The sequence below is a fragment of the Prunus dulcis genome, chromosome 6 (genome assembly GCF_902201215.1).
Source record: "Prunus dulcis chromosome 6, ALMONDv2, whole genome shotgun sequence".
Lineage (NCBI taxonomy): Eukaryota > Viridiplantae > Streptophyta > Magnoliopsida > Rosales > Rosaceae > Prunus > Prunus dulcis.
The window spans coordinates 10,155,848-10,174,411 of record NC_047655.1 but is presented as its reverse complement, the minus strand read 5'-3'; positions in this window follow the sequence as shown (position 1 = coordinate 10,174,411).

Below are 18,564 nucleotides of genomic sequence, written 5' to 3'. Positions count from 1 at the left end.
CCACTCAGGTTCCTGGGAGCGAGCCTTGTCGTTTTCCATTTTCTGGACCTTCTGAAAAAGGAGTCGGACAACAGGGTCTCGGCTTGGGATTCCTTCGGCATCATAGTCTTCTAAGCGCCTTCGCGGGCTCACGGAGTTATCCCCCAAGTATTGAGTTGATACCGAACGGTATGTGGACGTCTGCGCATCGGAAGGGATATACTCGGATGCAGACTCCGTGGAGTTCAATCCTTGGACCTTCCGAATTGGTGACTTACTTCCCCCGGCGTTCATCCGGGATTCTCGTAGTCGAGCGCTAATCCTGATCGGGGATCTCTGTCTCTCTGCCTCCCGATCGTTAAGCCGGTGACGGCAATCAGAGTAGACCTTCTTCGGTATGTGCGGTTGGTCCCTAGGTGTCGGCACCACCAGTTGTTTGGAGGGCGCGGGCGTTGCCCTTGCTGCCCTTCGGTGCCTCCTCCTATGAGGGGTTCCCAAGCTTTCGGAAGAGTGAGTCGTCTGGATGTTCTGCGGTGCTGCTGGTGCAGCTGCCGTTGGGTTTCGTCCACTTTGGACGAAAGGTGGTGGTTGTGCTCCTGAAGCCTAGCCATGTCCTTTCGCAGGGATGCGATTTGGGCTACTAGCTCGGCCTCGGCGGTTGTTTGGGTTGATGGGGCGTTTCCGTAGGGAGTGCATGGGGGTAGCGCTGGGCTAGCCCCAGCTTGCCTTCCGAACGGTGCCCCGTCCTCCGATAGAAAAGTGGGTATTGAAGTGGTCCCCATGTGTTTAGGGGATAGTGGGTTAATTGTTTTTCGTTTCCCACAGACGGCGCCAAACTGTTGATGCGAAAAAGTGGTTTGACACGTGGTTCGCCCAACTTAGTGATATTGTGTCTTCGGAAGGGAGTTAGTCTTCGGAAGATCAAGTTCCTGCAAAAAGGAAACGTTCGGTAAGACCTTGGGATACCGGTGCGGTACCGGCCGAAGGCTCTCCGATGCTTAAGTAAGTACGGATTTAGTAAATATCAGATTACAGATCAAGCGATAGCGTACCGTTGATCGTTCTGTCCCTTCTTTTGGGAATAGGGGTCTCCTTATATAGGCCTTGGGAGGTGTGTGTATTTTGGAATCTCCGATGTGGGACTGCAGGAGTGGATTGTGGGCATGACACGTGTCCAAGAGCATAAGCACCAGGATGCGTATGATTCGGTAGTGTCCTTGCCGAAGGGCTTGTAGTGTTAGATGTTGACTCCGTCCACGTGTCAGGTGGTCATTGGTCGGTAATATGCGGTATAAACAAATAGATTTCTATTTTTGTATGTTGTAATTATATTTGTTTTAGGTAAAAAATCACTTTTGGGGCTTGTGGTTTATTATTTTTACCAATGAAATCCACGTGGTTTCGATTTGGTTAGTTTTGTCCATGTGGTTTTAATTTGAAGCAATTCAAGGACAATCCTCAAATCCTATCAAAATTTTCTAACTTCCGTTACTTGCGCAGGGGCAATTCGTTCCACGAATTATTAAAAAAATTCATCATTTTAAAAAATAAACAATACAAAACTAAATTTAAAAAAAAATAGTTTTAAAATAGAAATAAAACCTCTCTGTCCCTTTCTCCTCCTAACCCCAACACCTATCAACAATCCCCATCCAACCCTAGCCACCACCTCCCTAGCAACCCAAGCTTGCCAAAACCTTAAACAATCAACTCACCACCTCGCTTCAAGTGATGAATGTAATAACCCAAAACAAAATATCAAGAAAATAACAAAATATCTAAAAAGTGGGATTAATATCTTCTAGCAAAAAGACAATTTTGCCCTCGCATATTTTAATAGGGAAAATTTGACTTTTTGATCGAGAAAGAATTTGCCGATTCCGCTTGCGCCATTGCGTAGAGCACGGCGAAACGAGTCCGTAGACACGGAGTAGACCCGAATCGGAGTTGTAACGAAGAAAATACGATCAAAATACCGCGAAGGGCAAAATGGTAATTTGATCAAAAAGTCAGATTTTTATCACTTTCCTTCTTCTCTCTCCTCATTTCTCTCTCCTCTCTCTCTCCTCCCGATCCCGCGCGAGCAGTGACCTCTCCTCCTTCTCGCCGTCGCCACGGCCGCCACACTTGGAGCCGATCTCCGAGACCGGTGCCAAACGAACCACCACTCGACCGCCGTCATTTCCTGACCCGTCGCCGCCGTTGCCGTGGCCGGAGCTCACCGGAAATCACCATTTTTGCCAATTCTCCAGTTCGAACTTTGAGCTTCTCGTTCTCCCTCAATTCTCCACCAAATCGATCGAGTAATGTATGGTTTCTCAGCTATTTTTCGTGTTCTAGCTAGTGGATGTATGGGTTTCGATCGATTTTAGCTCTAGAGCGTTCGTTTTTCAACTTGAAAATCGGCAGAAACTTCGGCCGCCGTGATCGGCCGTTCTCGGTCACTTTTTGGGGTATGTCTGACAGGACCCGACCCAATTTCCACTTTGGAATGCGAGCCAAGTCCTGTACGTGTCCGACACCTGGCGAATGTCGGGCACAAATGACCTTTTTACCCTTCTTACTTCAATTTCTCCTTAAATTTTCGGTAGACTTCTGCCGAAAATTCGGCAGAGTCTCCTCTGTATTTTGACCAAATCCCAAAATTTTTCACCTGTCAAACAATCTCAAATATTTCACCCAACAGCCAGAATGTTTCCAGTAATCAATTTCAACTCTAATCACTACATTTCCATCTGGATATCAGAGCGTTCTCTGAGTCCCTCAGGGTTGTGAGGATTTCTACAACACCATACCTGGTTTGAGACATGGAAGCTAAGAATGGCCCGGTGGTGGATCCCGCGTACTTCTACGGCCTGGGGGCGAAAAACAAGTTGGAAATGTGAGTGGACAAAAATAATGTTCTTCAAAACAATTTTCATAATCATAATATCCCCCATTGTAAAAAGAAATTTAGCTAAATAATACTGAAAATGTACTCTCTACATCAAGTATATTCAACTCAAGGCATTCTATATCAGCCATATTCAAGCTCGAAAGTTTCATACAAAAACCACTGAAATCAAAGCTTGCATAAGAGTGCTGAAATCAACATGTATAAAAATTCTGTACTCAAACCTTGCATAACTGAACAAATATAAGGGTACCTATGCTTGAAAAATCAGAAAAGCTGATTTAAAATAACTGAAAATCATATTTAAATAAAAGAACTCAAAATCCTTTGAAAATACCACCAGTTCGTACCCCTGTCATTTCCGTCAATTCCCTGGCAGGTCTCGGGCGTCACACAGGCTTCCCGAGCCGCAAACTGGCGAAATCAGGGGACTATGATCAGCCTGTCCCGCCGGCAGATTCCTCGATGACACCAAGTCAGCTCGAGTCGCTCTGGCAGGATGCAGGGGACCGTAGTCGGCCTGATCCGCAATCCTGGCAGGTCTCGGGGACACAGAGTCAGCCGAGCCGCAATCCTGGCAGGTCTCGGGACACCAAGTCTGCCGAGCCGCAAATCCTGGCACTCACGGTCCGAGCGTCCCCGAAACTCGTGAGGCAAAGTCAAGTGCACTGACTGAACTATAATCAGACTGGATGTCTGTAGACATCGGTCCGACTCTGGGTAATCACCATAAAGAAACGGGTACATGGTGGTCTAAATAGAAAATCTGGTAACTTTCTGAAATCTGATAAACTGACTATAGTCTCAATGCTGTTGCTATTCTGTTATACAAAACTCAAGGTATGCCACTAAGCATAACTGCCATCATATATGTAACTCGAAATATTTAACAGTATAAAACATGCTCAAAAGTTTGCAAAATACATATTCAAGATCAAATAATAAAATATGCTTATAATAACTTATTTATAAAAAACCCTTTTTATATAAAATCGAGATAAAATTCTTTGTATAAAATCATCTGTATACTCATTTATATAACTTATCTATATCGAATATTTTGTAAGAAAGTCCACTCACAGATGGTCCAAGCTAATTTGACCCTTTGAAGTTTCCTCATGCTGATCGGCTGGACCTCTGATGCCTGATTATCCATGAACAATAAATCAATAAACGGCTGAAAAAAGAATTAAATTAAACACCCTGCCCCCGGCCCCTAGAAGTACGTGCGTTCAATTCCAAGTTACTCCTGAGCCCACACTAGCCTTTTCAGACATTTGGCCCTGTTTTAAAAGGTCCGACGCTCAGCTAATCGATACACTGTCCGATCGGACGACTCGGGACCCCGTGGGTCCATGATCTCTGATGGCCAATCTGGGGTTCCCTGAAGGTTTCTCATACAGCGGGAACCATGTTCTGCGAATTTGGTCCGAATCGGACGGTCGGATTGACCAAAATCGCGTTATCGCTTAAAACCCTAACCCTAGCCCCAGGGTTCGCGATTTCGGAGTATCCGGGACTCCGATTCGCGATCCGTCGAATTCTACGCGATCCCGAAATCACGTAGGCCGACATATCCAAAATTCAGCGCGATCCAACGATTACACGACACTGCACCCACGGATCGCGCGATATGGAAAATCCGTTCGGGGCTCAAACGGACTCCGAATCGAGATCCGCGAAATCCCACGCGCTCGTGACGACACGAGGACCTCAAAACTGGCCAGAGCCGTGCCACCACCCTGGGCCACGCGCCGCCACACGCGCGGGACAGATCGGGTGTCCAAAGCGATTTTGGGTGGCCGAAAAATCTCGGAACCAAGACTCCAAACTCCTACCCTAGGTAAAACACCCTATTTGGAGTCACTTTTGTTCTTGGACCACCCCCAAAAAGTGACCGGAAACAGTAGTTTCGAAGGGCCGAAGTTCGGCCGAATTTTCAAGTTCAAAATCGAACCCCTTAGAGCTAAAATCGATCGAAGCCCATATACCCATCAGCTAAATCACGAAAAATAGCTGAGAAACCATACCTTACTCGATCGATTTGGTGGAGAAACGAAGGAGAATTTCGAGCTGGAAGTTTGGGTAGCTTCGGACGAACCTCCGTCGGAAAACACGATTTTCCGGCCAGCTCAGGGCGGCCCCGGGGTTGAGGTCGGTTGGAGAAGGTAGGGGACTCGATGGCGGTTCCAACGCCACCGGTCCCTTGGCCATTGGAGCTCGGAGGCGGCGCCAGCACCCTCTGGAAGTCGGCGGCCCGTTTCGCGCAGAGTCTGGGTTTATATAGATGCAACTTCGAAATATTTACGGTTATGCCACTGAGACTCTTTTGACCATAACTTTTTCGTTACAACTCCGATTCGGGCCCACTCCATGTCTACGGACTCCTTTCGCCGTGATCTACGCAATGGCGCAAGCGGAATTCCCAAATTCTTTCTCGATCAAAAAGTCAAATTTTCCCCCATTATTAATGCAAGGGCAAAATGGTCTTTTCACTAAAAGATATTTTCTTTACTTTTTAGATATTTTCTTTCTTTTTAGATATTTTGTTTTGGGTTCTTACAATGTCCAAGAACAAAAGTGACTCCAAATGGGGTGTTTTACCTAGGATAGGAGTTTAGAGTCTTAGTTCCGAGATTTTTCGACAACCCAAAATCGCTTTGGTTCACCCGAATCTGCCCGCGCGTGTGGCGGCGGGTGGGCGATGGTGGTGAAGTGACTCTGGGCAGTTTTGAGATCCCCGTGTCGTCACGAGAGCGTAGGATTTCACGGATTTCGATTCGGAGTCAGTTTGAGCCTCGAACTGATTTTCCATATCGTGCGATCGTTGGGTGCAGTGTCGTTAAATCGTTGGATCGCATTGAATTTTGGATATGTCGGTCTACACGATTTCAGGATCGTGTAGGATTCGACGGATTGCGAATCGGAGTCCCGGATACTCCGAAATCGCGAACCCTGGGGCTAGGGTTTGGATTTTAAGCGATAACGCGATTTTGGCAAATCCAACTGTCCGTTTCGGACCGAACTCGCGGAACATGGTTCCTCCTCTGTGAGGAACCTTCGGAGAAGCCCAGATTGGCAATCGGAGACCTTGGAGCCACGGGTCCCGGATCGGCCGATCTGGCAACTTATCGTTTAACTAAGCGTCGGGTTTTTCAAACCTAATCTAAAAGTCTGAAAGACTAATGTGGGCATAGGAGTAACTTGAAATGAGTGCACATATTTCTAGGAGCCGGGGGCAGGGTGTTTAAATTAAATACTTTTTATTCAGCAGTTTATTAATTTATTATTCATGGTTAATCAGGCACCAGGGGTCCGATCGACCCGCATGAGGGATCTTCGAAGGGTCCAGCTATCTCGGACCATCAGTGAGTGGACTTTCTTTCATAAATGATTTTATATACATGAGTTATAGAAATGATTTATATAAATAAGTTTACTTAAATGATTTTATAATGTTTTGATAATGATTTTATACAAATAAGCTTTGATAAAAAAGTTTATATGGGTTAATTTCATTATTGGATCTTGAATAAGTTTCATGACTATTTTATTTCGAGCGTGATTTGTGCTGTAAAATGCTTTGATTTACGTGTTATTTAGTTACTAAAGTTCCAGTAATATAAAAAGCAGAGTTTGAGAACTCTATCAGAGGAGATAGCAGTTAAATTTCAGTTTCACAAAAAGGCAGTGAGTTATTAGATTTTTCTAAAAATAGTTTATTTTAGAACCACCATGTACCCACCCTTTATTTGGTGATTACCCAGAGTTGGACCGATGTCTACGGACATCCAGTCCGATTTCAGTTACGTCAGTGCACTTGACTTTGCCTCACGAGTTTCGGGGACGCTCGGACCGTGAGTGCCAGGATTTGCGGCTCGGCAGACTTGGTGTCCCGAGACCTGCCAGGATTGCGGCTCGGCTGACTCTGTGTCCCCGAGACCTGCCAGGATTGCGGATCAGGCTGACTACGGTCCCCTGTATCTTGCCAGAGCGGCTCGAGTCGACTTGGTGTCATCGAGACCTGCCGGTGGATCAGGCTGATCATAGTCCCCTGATTTCGCCAGTTTGCAGCTCGGGTAGACTGCGTGACGCCCGAGACCTGCCAGGGGAATTGACGGATATGACAGGGGTACAAATAGGTGGTAGTTTCAAAGGATTTTGAGATTTCTTTTATCCAATTATGACTTTCAGTTATTTTATACCAGTTTCTTTGATATTCGCGCATTTATATCTTTACATAATTGTTCAGTTTTACGAATCTATATACACACGATTATATATATATATATATATTTAGATGAATACCTTATATTAAATACAGGTGAACTTTAGCTTTACTTATCAAGTTATTTTTACTATGGGGGTTATTATGATTATAAACTGTTTTCAAGAATCTTATGTTTGGTCCACTCACATTTTCAACCTGTTTTTCGCCCCCAGGCCGTAGAACTGCGCAGGATCCACCACCGGGCCTTTCATAGCTTCCGCGCCACCAAGTAAGGTAGAGTTTTGTGGAAAAGCCCTTAAAACCCTGTAAACTTTAGAAAGTGCTCTGATATCTAGTTTTAGTGGAAAACTGGAGCTGGTGGATACTTGGTTATTCTATTCTCGCAGTTGGTGTGGATTTATTTGATTGTTGACAGGTGGAAATATTTGGGTTTGGTCAAAATACAGGGGAAACTCTTTCGGCAGAAGTCCAGAGAAAGTTTTCTTAGTAACTGTAGCATGAGGGGTAAAATGGTCATTTGTGCCCGACAGTTGACAGATGTCGGACACGCACAGGGCTTGGTTCGAATTCCAAAGCGGAATTGGGATCGGGTCCTGTCAATGAACTCCATTTTGATTATTCCTTAGACCATCTCCAATCCTTTTCCTCCACATTTTCCCTTAGAAATCTAACTCGATATGATTTTGGGATCCCCGAACTTGATCGAATGAAAAGTTCATGGAATTCTCAAATATGGGAAAGGCTTAGGAATGGGTGGGAGCACAATTTCATTGTCATTTTCCGTGATTTGGAAGGATTGAAGTAGCTTTAAGGTCAGTTCCTTCCCTTTCTTATAAATGAAATAATTAATTTCCCTCAAATGCCATTGCTCTTTGTTAATGAAGCTGTCAAGTCCGGTCAACTCTCCGTGAATCCCTCTTGAAAATCTTCAACATAATTGATTTATGTCTATGATTCTTACCATATGTATCCATATCTGATTGTATATTTTGTACCAATGACAATGCAAATATTCAATGGGAATCATTATTTATATGGTATCAGACTTCTCTCGCTTCCTTTAAAGCTTTTCTTAGATCCCAATGGCCTTTGTTTGAGCTCTTTCCTTCCTTTTCTTCCTGGCCCAACATCAGCCACTTCCTCAAACTTGAAGGCTCCAATTATCACATTTGACTCCACTAACTTAAACCGTTTCACATTGGCCATGATCTCTGGAAATTCATAGATGGTACCTATCCCCAACCCCATGCTTTCATCACCACTAGTCAAACCACTCCCTCTGATGATCTCATCACTATTTTCTCCTAATCCACTGTCACCAGACCCAACCTAGTTTTCATTCTTGGTACCAAGATGACCAATTGTGGTTAGTTACATTACCACCACACTTCGCCTGCTATACTTTCACTTTCGCCTGCTATACTTTCACTACCCGTTGGTCATGATTTTGCAACATCCATATAGGAGGGCTTGCAAAATCATTATGCTCAACGTTCTATCGCTAGTGCGTCGAGCCTTTGCTTCCAACTTCTCGACATGTCCAAAGGCTCTAAATCCATTGATGAGTACCTCAATTAAGCGAAATCCCTTGCTGATGCTCTTGTCTTCATTGACAAACCTGTCTCCGACGATGATCTTGTCACCGCCGTTCTTTGCGACCTTGAATCTAATTACTTCGGGCTTATTACCACGATTTTGAATCATCCTACTCTCCCAAGCTTCATTGATCTCTGTTCTTGTCTGCTAGCCTTCGAAAACCAATTCCCATGCCCCTCTGACATAATCGGCCACACCACTGCACTCATCACAACACACAACTCGACCAGTCACTCTAGTGAGCAAGGCTTCTCCAATCATTACAGTGATTCTCATGGTGGCTACCATAATGGCAATCATGGATTTTCTCTCGGTGCTTCCCATCGAGGTTGTAATCGTTGGTCACATTGAGCGGCGTATCCTTATACCGCACCTACTTGAACCCCTCATTCGGTGGTTTCTCCTCCTTGCGGTTTTGCACCAAGCCTCGCATGGCCTCCGCATGGTGTTCTAGGACCACCTCCAACTAATTAGTGTCCCACTTATTCCACCACTCAACACTCAACAGCCCACTGTCCACATAAGTACTCAGGTCATTTCCCTTCTTTACATGTGCTCATACTCTCCAGCCCATTGATAACAATTGGTATTCGGATATAGGCGCGCTTATCACATAATGAGTAATCCTCTATCCATTCAAAATCCACAATCATACATTGGTAATAATTTGATTTCTATGGGAAATGGTCACTCCCTGCTGATCTCCCATATCGGTAATATTCCTCTTACCTTTGGCAACTCTTACTTCTCTCTTCGCAATGCCTTTAGTATCCTTTGCCTCACTAAAAATCGTATCTATGTAGCTCTCTTTACTCATGATAACCTTGTCTTTTTTGTATTTGCTCCCAATTGTTATCGGATTTATGATTTACATACTGGTGCTTTTCTATTTCAGGGCCGCTGTAAGGATGGGTTATATCCATTGTCTTTGTTTTCACCCTCTGCTTCTATTACTCCTCGTGAGTTCACCACCATCTTATCTTCAGCTTGGCACAACCATCTAGGTCACCCATGTTCTTTAGTTCTCTCTCGTTTAATCTTTCATTTGGGTCATATTTTTCGTTTCAATAAGGATTTTGTACCAGTTGTGCCCTTAGTACAACAACCCAATTACCATATTCTGCTAGTTCTAATCATGCTCCATCTTTATTCTATTTAATTAATTTCGATGTTTGGATGTCTTCCATTTCTTATGTGAGTGGCTTTTGTTACTATCTTATTTACTGATGATTTTTCTCGATATTTATGGATCTATCCTATGCAACATAAATTCATCCATTTCAAAACCTTTATGACCATGATTCACAATATATTAAATTCTTCCATCAAATTTCTCCAAAGCGACAATGGTATCGAATATGTCAATCATGCCTTTTTCGACTATTGTAAAACTAGTGGCATTAAAAAGAGATTTTCTTAACCCCACACACCCCAACAAAATGACCTTGCTGAGAGAAAATACCATCATATGGTTATCATAATTCACCCCATTTAGTGACCTCTAATGTCCCTCATCACTTTTGGGCCGAGGCTGCTTGCAATGCCATTCACTCAATTAGTATGCTTCCCGTACTGGTTTTAAATTTGGTCACTCCATACTTCTTACCCTTTTTTCGCCCTTCTACTTATTTTCATCTTCATGTCTTTAGGTGTTCTTGTTTTCCTGACCTTGGTCCCTATGTCCATAATAAACTAATGAGTCGCTCCTTGGAATGTGTCTTCTTAGGTTATAAGGGGTGTCGTTGTCTTCATCCAAACACTGGTTTGGTCTATGTGTCAAGATATGTTTTATTTAACGAATGATGTTTTCCTTTTCAAATTCACATCTTACGCCCCCTAGTGCTGTGGTCTAGCTTGACATATTTTCCATGGGTGACCATCTGCTATGCCTGGCCCAACTTCGTAGTTAGCCCAACCTGGTTTATCTAAGCATGTACCCTCCACACCAGCTTCATCCCATGCTCCTAGCCCAAGTCTTTCTCTAGCATCTCTAGCTGTGGACTAGTCCTCCAACCTAGGCCCATGCCATCCTCCTGACCTCACGCCTCTGTCATCTGGTCTAGGTCTATCACTGCCCCATGACTTGCCTGGTGCATAGTCAGCCTACTTCTTGTTTCGCAGCCCACATCTCTACCCTCCGCTTAGAGCATTCAATCTACTTATGTTTCTTCTTTTTCTCCACCTACAGCCGCTCACCCAACCTATCCCATGATTACTTGGTTGTGACAAGACATCTCCAAGCCCAAAGTTCGAACATATGAAACTATTTGATACCCTTCATGGTTTATTCTCTTTTGTTCATTTTAACGAACCAACTTGTTAAATTGCGCTCTGCAATTACTCAGGAGATCAAAGCCCTCCTTAAAAATCACACATGGTCGGTTTTTGCTCCTTCATAATTGCACAATCCCGTTGGCAATAAATGGGTGTTTTGGATTAAGCGCAAATATGATGGTAGCATTGAACATTACAAAGCTCATCTGGTTGCCAATGATTTCACCAATAGTCGGGTATTAACTATACTAAGACCTTTAACCCTATTGTCAAAGCTACCACTAGAGCTATAAACAGATCGAAGATAAAACAGACCACTCTATATCCGATTCGATCAGATTAGGAAGAAAACTGAACCGAATCCGATCCGATAATCCGATGAATCATTGACAACAAGATCCATATATGATTTGTTGAGTTATCGGATATCGAATCTGATAATCCAATCCGAATTCTTATATAATCTAAAAAGTTGATACATAATATAAAAATTAATAAACCTCCACAACATAATATTATAAATATATCCAAACTATTCAATTACACTTTCACCTTAACAATAGTCATATTATCGAGTAACATCTTTCAGTTTCGCCCAAATACTCAATTACATTGAAGAACCTTCATCTTTCCTTTTCTATTTCTTGTGTTGGAGAACCCAAATCAAATTCTAAAAAAACAAAAAGAAAATAACAATGAGGACTCTATATTGAAAATTTGAATAATAATCTTGAATAAATAAATAATAAACATAAAGAGGAAAGCCAATCTTTTGTAGTCATTAAAGCCTCAACAGTTTTCGAAAGCAGAGAAGCACATAATTCATATATTACTCTTCCTCCTACACTAAATATTGCCTCAGATGCAACAAAAGTTGCTGGAATGGCTAGAATGTGACAAGTTATTTTTGATTGAGTAGGAAGCTTATCACTATTTACTTTCACCAATTCAGAACATTGAAAACCTCACTTCTTGGAAATAATGGCTCCTCCAATATTGCTCTAATTCTGACTTTTTGTGAGCATTGAGATTGAAAGATCAAACCCCAACATAAGAATCAAACCCACTCAATTCATCATCCTTGGAAGCCATACCATTCTCATTATTTCAACCAGCAACTCCTTGACCTAAATCCATTTCAGATTGAGATGAATCCCCATCATACTCATTGTAAAGGTCAAATATACAACATTACGAATTTTGTCAACATAATTACTAGCATCAGACCAAATCCATTTTAAATCTTGGATAAAAAATAACAACTGCTAATACCAAGATATCCAACGGAGAAAATCATACTTCCCAATATTTATTAAACTTCAACTTCATTGGGCTAGCCATCAAACGGAAAAATCATACTCACTGTTCTCCCGCGCAAATAAATGCATTTGAATCTTACAAATATCAGGAAAAAAACACATTTGATATAGGGAAAAAACACATAGTAGCATTATAAAAAATTCTCAAGCAATCACATATCACTTTTGCTACTTTCCACTCCTCATCAATTGGATGAAAATTATAATTATGGTCAGTTTGTTTTAACCGCCAAAAAACGCATCTTGCATCTCCAATTCACTTTCGATCTTTAAAAAGGAAGAATTCCATCTAGTAGGACAATCCATCTGCAGCTTTTTGTTATCCTTCAACTTAAGTTGGATTTTTGCATGATTAAATTTTTCTATTTTATAGGGAGGCCTTTTCAAGTACTTCACAGTTTCTCTAACTTTAGAAATAAAATCTCCAATCACTTTTAACCCATCTTGTATAATAAGGTTAATAATATGAGCCCAACAACACACATGAAATCACTCATCTTACAATGAAATTGAAGACTTGCCACAAAGCCAACCTCTGAGGCTTCTAACCATCGAATCATTGACAGTAGCATTGTCAACAACCGTGGAAAACAATTTCTTTTCAAGATTCCAATCCAAAATTAATTCATTAATATATCTAAACAGAGTTTATGCATCATGAGGATATTCTATACATCTGTAAGCAAGAATTTTTATTTTTTTAGTTCCCAATTATCATAAATAAAATCAAATGTGAAGCAAATATATCCAATATCTTCATGATCAGAAGTCCAAATATCAGTAGTAAGAGTTATCCTACCAGAAATTTTTTCAAAGTACTTATACAACTTCTCCTTTTTTGTTTTGTGAATTTGAAAAACATCAAACCCCACTGAATTTCTTGACAAAAGTTTAAACATTGGTTGAAGACCATTCAAAAATATCTCAAGGTATTCATGCTCTACCATATTGATGGATAATTGTGCATAATAACAGTCCTAGCAAATTCTATTATATTTTTCTCTTGATCAATCTTGTGATTTTTAACTCCACCAGTGGAGCCTGAAGTATCTTTTGCTATAGCTAACATTTGTTGACCAATGCTTTAGTTTTTATCCTAGGACATTTAGCCAAGTGCTTCTTTTAAGTGGCTAGTTCTTTTAATACTGTCTCCCACAATTTGATTATGACAATGGTTACATCTTGCAAGTTCACCGCCGTCTGGCCCTTTAAATTTAACAAAATCTTTCCATACCTTAGATGTTAATTTCTATTTCTTTGGAGAATTCGAAGGTGAATTTTTCACTTCCATAACAACTCATGCATCATCTCTTGAAATTGGTACATAGGTGAAGTGGGTAAATTAAAACCACAATGGAATAGATATATTACAACAATAATTAACTGTTCTTAGGAACAATATGACTAGTCAAATACTAGTCATAGACCTATGAACAAACAAGCAAAGCACATACTCACCTTAAATCAAATATAAGAACCTGCACGCCTAGAAGATAATTACGTGACAACCTAGGAACTCAGAAGGACCCGTCAATCTAGGCATCCCCTGTGCTAGCAATAACTAGAGTGATATGTGTGTGAACATCCATCAAATCAAAGTATAGATAATAATAAGATTATGACTAGTCAAGAAATTAAGAACAACACACCAGAAATGTTCACCTAGAAACCTGCCATTGGGAAACACTAGGGTCATCAATCCGACCAAGCAATCCACTAAGTTAAGAAGATTCTTACATAGAAAATAAGCACAAGCTCAAACAATCCTAAGTCTATTTAGGAAATGAACACTGCCTTCATCTGCAACCTTTTTCTCCAAACTTAATTGAGCTAGTAGTTTGTCCTTCATGGAAATGACAGCTAGTCCATCAGCTTCTTCACCCCATGACACCGCAACTCAGCTCCAGATCGTCACCGATGAATGAAATATCGATTATGAGATGAAAGTGTCAATTCCTTCAAGAAACCATACTCTTGAAGAAATCAACCAAGAATCTGATCTAGACTAAAGAAGAAGATTAGTCATTATGAACCCAGATACAGACAGAAGAAGATGACTAGTCATAACTGAACCTAGATTCAGATTTTAAAAACACATCATATTTCAAAAAATAAGGTTCAAAATCTCATACGGAAAACTTAGACCTCACCAAGTAGAGAATGCAGAGTAGAAGTTTTACTCTAAAAAATTCTCAATGGGTGAAGTAGGTTTCAAAGATAGAACTAGATTTCAAAAATGATTTAAAAACCTTATTTCAAAAGCCATAAACACTCTCACACAAACCAAAGAGAAAACCAAGTTTTCCAAAATGGTGCAAATGAAAGAGATGAGAGATGAAAACCTTTTAGAAATAAAATTTCAATGAAAGCCCCAAAAAGAATTCAAGAACCCATGCCCAATCTCTCACTAGAACTCTCTCTCTCTCTCTCTCTCTCTCTCTCTCTCTCTCTCTCTTTAAAACCTCATATGTAAAATGTAAAATGTGAGAGTTAGTAAGTCCAGACCAGCCCTAACCTTTTTAGTAAAAGTGGACAGTCCGAAGGACACTTGGTGGCTAGTGATTGAAGAAGTAATAAGACAAAAATCTGCAACTACTGATAAGCTGGCAAATGATGACTTGTTATACCCTAGTGCTTTTTAATGCATGCAATGCATGATTTACCTTTGGAGAGCTTGATTGAGCTTGATTGCATTTAAGCCATGACACTGTTGATCTCAAACGATGTAATCATCTTGAATGCAGTCTTAAACTAGCCTAAACTCATTGAGCTTGTATGATTACAAATAGTATTACAAGTTTGTCAATGAAAGCTAAAAACATTAGCTAAACAAAACCTAACATTTTTTTGTATATGATTCGTACCATATGTACCCATTTGAAGGGCTTTCCTTGCTATCTTATAAAAACATTTATGAGCAAAGCTTTGGATGTGTCATCCTTATATCACCATTGCTGTCTCTTTCTCTGATTTGGCGGGCTTGGGTTGGTGGGGTGGTGGTTAGGTTACAGAGAGGTGGTGGCTGGCTGGAGTTGGGTACGGACTGTTGGTAGGCGTTGGGGTTGGGAGGAGAAGAGGAGAAGGGGAGAAAGATGTTTTATTTTAATTTTAAAACTAATTTGTTTTTAAAATTTATTGCTTATTTTTAAAAGGAATAAGTTTAAAATATATATATATATATGGACTGAATTACCCCTCCACAAGTAACGAAAGTTAAAATAATTTGACAGAAATTGAGGAATGTCCTTAAATTAGCTTGAAATTGAAACCACATGAATCTTAATAGTAAACGTGATAAACCACAAAGACTAAAAATAACTTTTTATGTAACACCCCGACCCCAAATTTAACCCTTATTTAAATTATTTATTTATTAAGGGCATTTTGGTCATATTCTTAACCGGAGAGAGTTTGGGGTAGTGACTGGTATTTTTGGATAGGTCGTACTGAGACGAGTTCATAGACATGTAGTGGGCTCGAATCGGAGTTGTAACGAGAGAGATATGGTCAAAAGAAACCCAGTGGCACAATCGTAAATATTTCGAAATGGGATTTTTTATAAAAAATCTGGTTCTCTCTCTCTCTCTCTCTCTCTCTCTCTCTCTCTCTCTCTCTCTCTCTCTCTCTCTCTCCCCGACGTTCACTCTCTCTCTCCTCGGCTCTCTCCGCTCCGACCACGGCAGGGCACAAGACCGGTCCCGTTCGACTCGTCTCGTCGCCCCGACCAAGACCTGCCCGTTTTTCCCGTCGAAAACCACGAACTCCGGCCGCGAGCTCGACTGGTTCGAACCGGAGCTTTTTCGCCGTCGCGCCGCCGCCTCCGCCGCCCAAACTCGGTGATTGAGGTATGGTTTCTCATCCTTTTTACGAGTTCTAGCTGATGGTTCTATAGGTTTGGATCGATTTTGGGTGTAGAAAACCGATTAGGAAAACCTAGGTTTTGGGCCGAATTTCAAAATGAAATTCCGGCCAGTTGCCGCCCGAATTGGGCCTTCCCGTAGTTGAAGAAAGTGATCCTGACCTCGAGTAGAAGATAGGGTAGGAAGGGTGAGCTCGGGTGTGGAGTTTTTCCGTTTTCGGAATTACTCTACACACCCACGCGCTGCCGGCGCGTGTGGCGGCGCGTGGGCGAGTCTGGTGAGGACGTAAATTAACCCGATGAGATCCTTAGGTTGTCACGAGGGCGTAGGATTTCGCGGATCTCAATTCGAACGTCGTTTGACTATCGAACGGATATCGCCTATCGGGCGTTATCCGGGTTCGATAGGTTGGGACCGTCGGATGGTCCCAAATTTAATATATGTTAATCTGGGTAATTCTAGGATCGTGTAGGAATTCACGGATCATGAATCGGAGCCCCGGATGTCCGATTCAATAATTTAAAGTTTATATTTTATATTAACCATTAGATCGTGCGATCGTGAGCGATCCGGCCGTCCGATCTGAACCAAACTTGCAGGACGAGTGTCCTATACGTTATAGAACCCATAGGAACTTTCGGATCGGAATTTGGAGGTCGTAGGTCCCGTGGGCCCGTTTGACCAGGGTTAGGGTAGTTTGACCCTTGGTTGACCGTGAGTCTCCCGGAGTAATCTCACCTTCCCAGGGGGATTATCTGGTGCTAGACTATTGTTGAGATTTACACAATATTAGAATTAAAATATAATTATATGGTTGTACAAGGGTACAACAGAGTATAGAATGTCAGTTGGAGTGCTATACGCACTACCTTAAGTACCTCCCCGGATTTTGGATTCACTACGAGTACCACCAAGTGAAAGTGAGGTCGCACGTGGCGTAGGTTATCCTGCGTGTCGACAGGCCCCATACGTGGCGTTGGTTGTACCGGCGTATGGGGAGATATGTGATATGACGTGCAGGTCCCACGTGGCGTAGGTTATCCGGCGTGTGGACAGACCCCGTACGTGGCGTTGGTTGTACCGGCGTATGGGGAGATTGGTGATATTGTGTTGAGGTCGCACGTGGCGTAGGTTATCCGGCGTGTCGACAGGCCCCATACGTGGCGTTGGTTGTACCGGCGTATGGGGAGATATGTGATATGACGTGCAGGTCTCGCGTGGCGTAGGTTATCCGGCGTTGAGACAGACCCCATACGTGGCGTTGGTTGTACCGGCGTATGGGGAGATATTATGATAGTATGGCATGGTCGCACGTGGCGTAGGTTATCCGGCGTGTTGACAGACCCCATACGTGGCGTTGGTTGTACCGGCGTATGGGGAGATTATGTGGAATACAGAGAAAGGAAATGAGGTATCGCCTAAGTGTGGAATTGGGTTGTATGGAAGAACTACGTGTGGCTTGATCCCTCAAGGAGGGTACGTAGGCAGCCTAAGGTCATTAGGTGCAGCCGCAGACCAAATATTAGTCATAATTTGTATTCGAATTGTTTGGTAGTTGGTTGAGATTTAATGGAAGGTCGAAGGCCATTTGTGTGAATTGCATGAAATTATATTGTGCATGCTGCCAGTTGGGGATATTAAATGTGTTTTTATGCAGGTGAAATTTTGGGAAATGTCCAATTTATAGGGGAGACTCTGCCGAAATTTCGGCAGAAAGTCTCGGTCTTTAGTAAGAGGGCCCGGCATCGGGATGATGTCTGGAATTCCAAAGGATTTGTCTCGGATTTTGGGAAAATTCGGGGCGGGTCCTTTCATTTTACCTTTGCTTTATTGTAGTATATTATCCCTTATTTTCCTACACCTACCATAGATTATATGTTTCATTGGTCGTATTTCTATACTATTCATTATTTTAGAGATTTTGTTTTGATATCGTGTGAAAATGGATGTCAACCTGTGTGAACTTGTTGCACCTATCATCAAACAAAAATTAAGTGATGGCTCCTAATATTGGTGTCCTTTTATTAGACAATGTCAAGCTAAGTTAGCTAGCAGGGCAAAGTATAGGGTCATCAAGGAGACTCATGAAAGTGGTCCGATTTTGGTGCATGCAATCATACATAATATGACATATGGTTGAATGTGAAAGGAGAGGAGACTACAAATGATAAAACGGTGTGTTCAAACAAAAGGGGGTGGTTGTTCTTTTCCCCTCAAGTTTTTTCTATATCCCGACAAAGCATGGTGGAGGACCTCAATCACCTTCAGAAATCAAACACACCATTTCACATTTTCTCCTATCCTTTTTTACTTTGTCAAGCCTACCTCAAAAGAAACCAAATTTCAACGTCTTTTAGCGCCTTTCTCTCTCCACCTCTCTTTTATTTTATAAAAAGTCGTTGCCCGAATCTC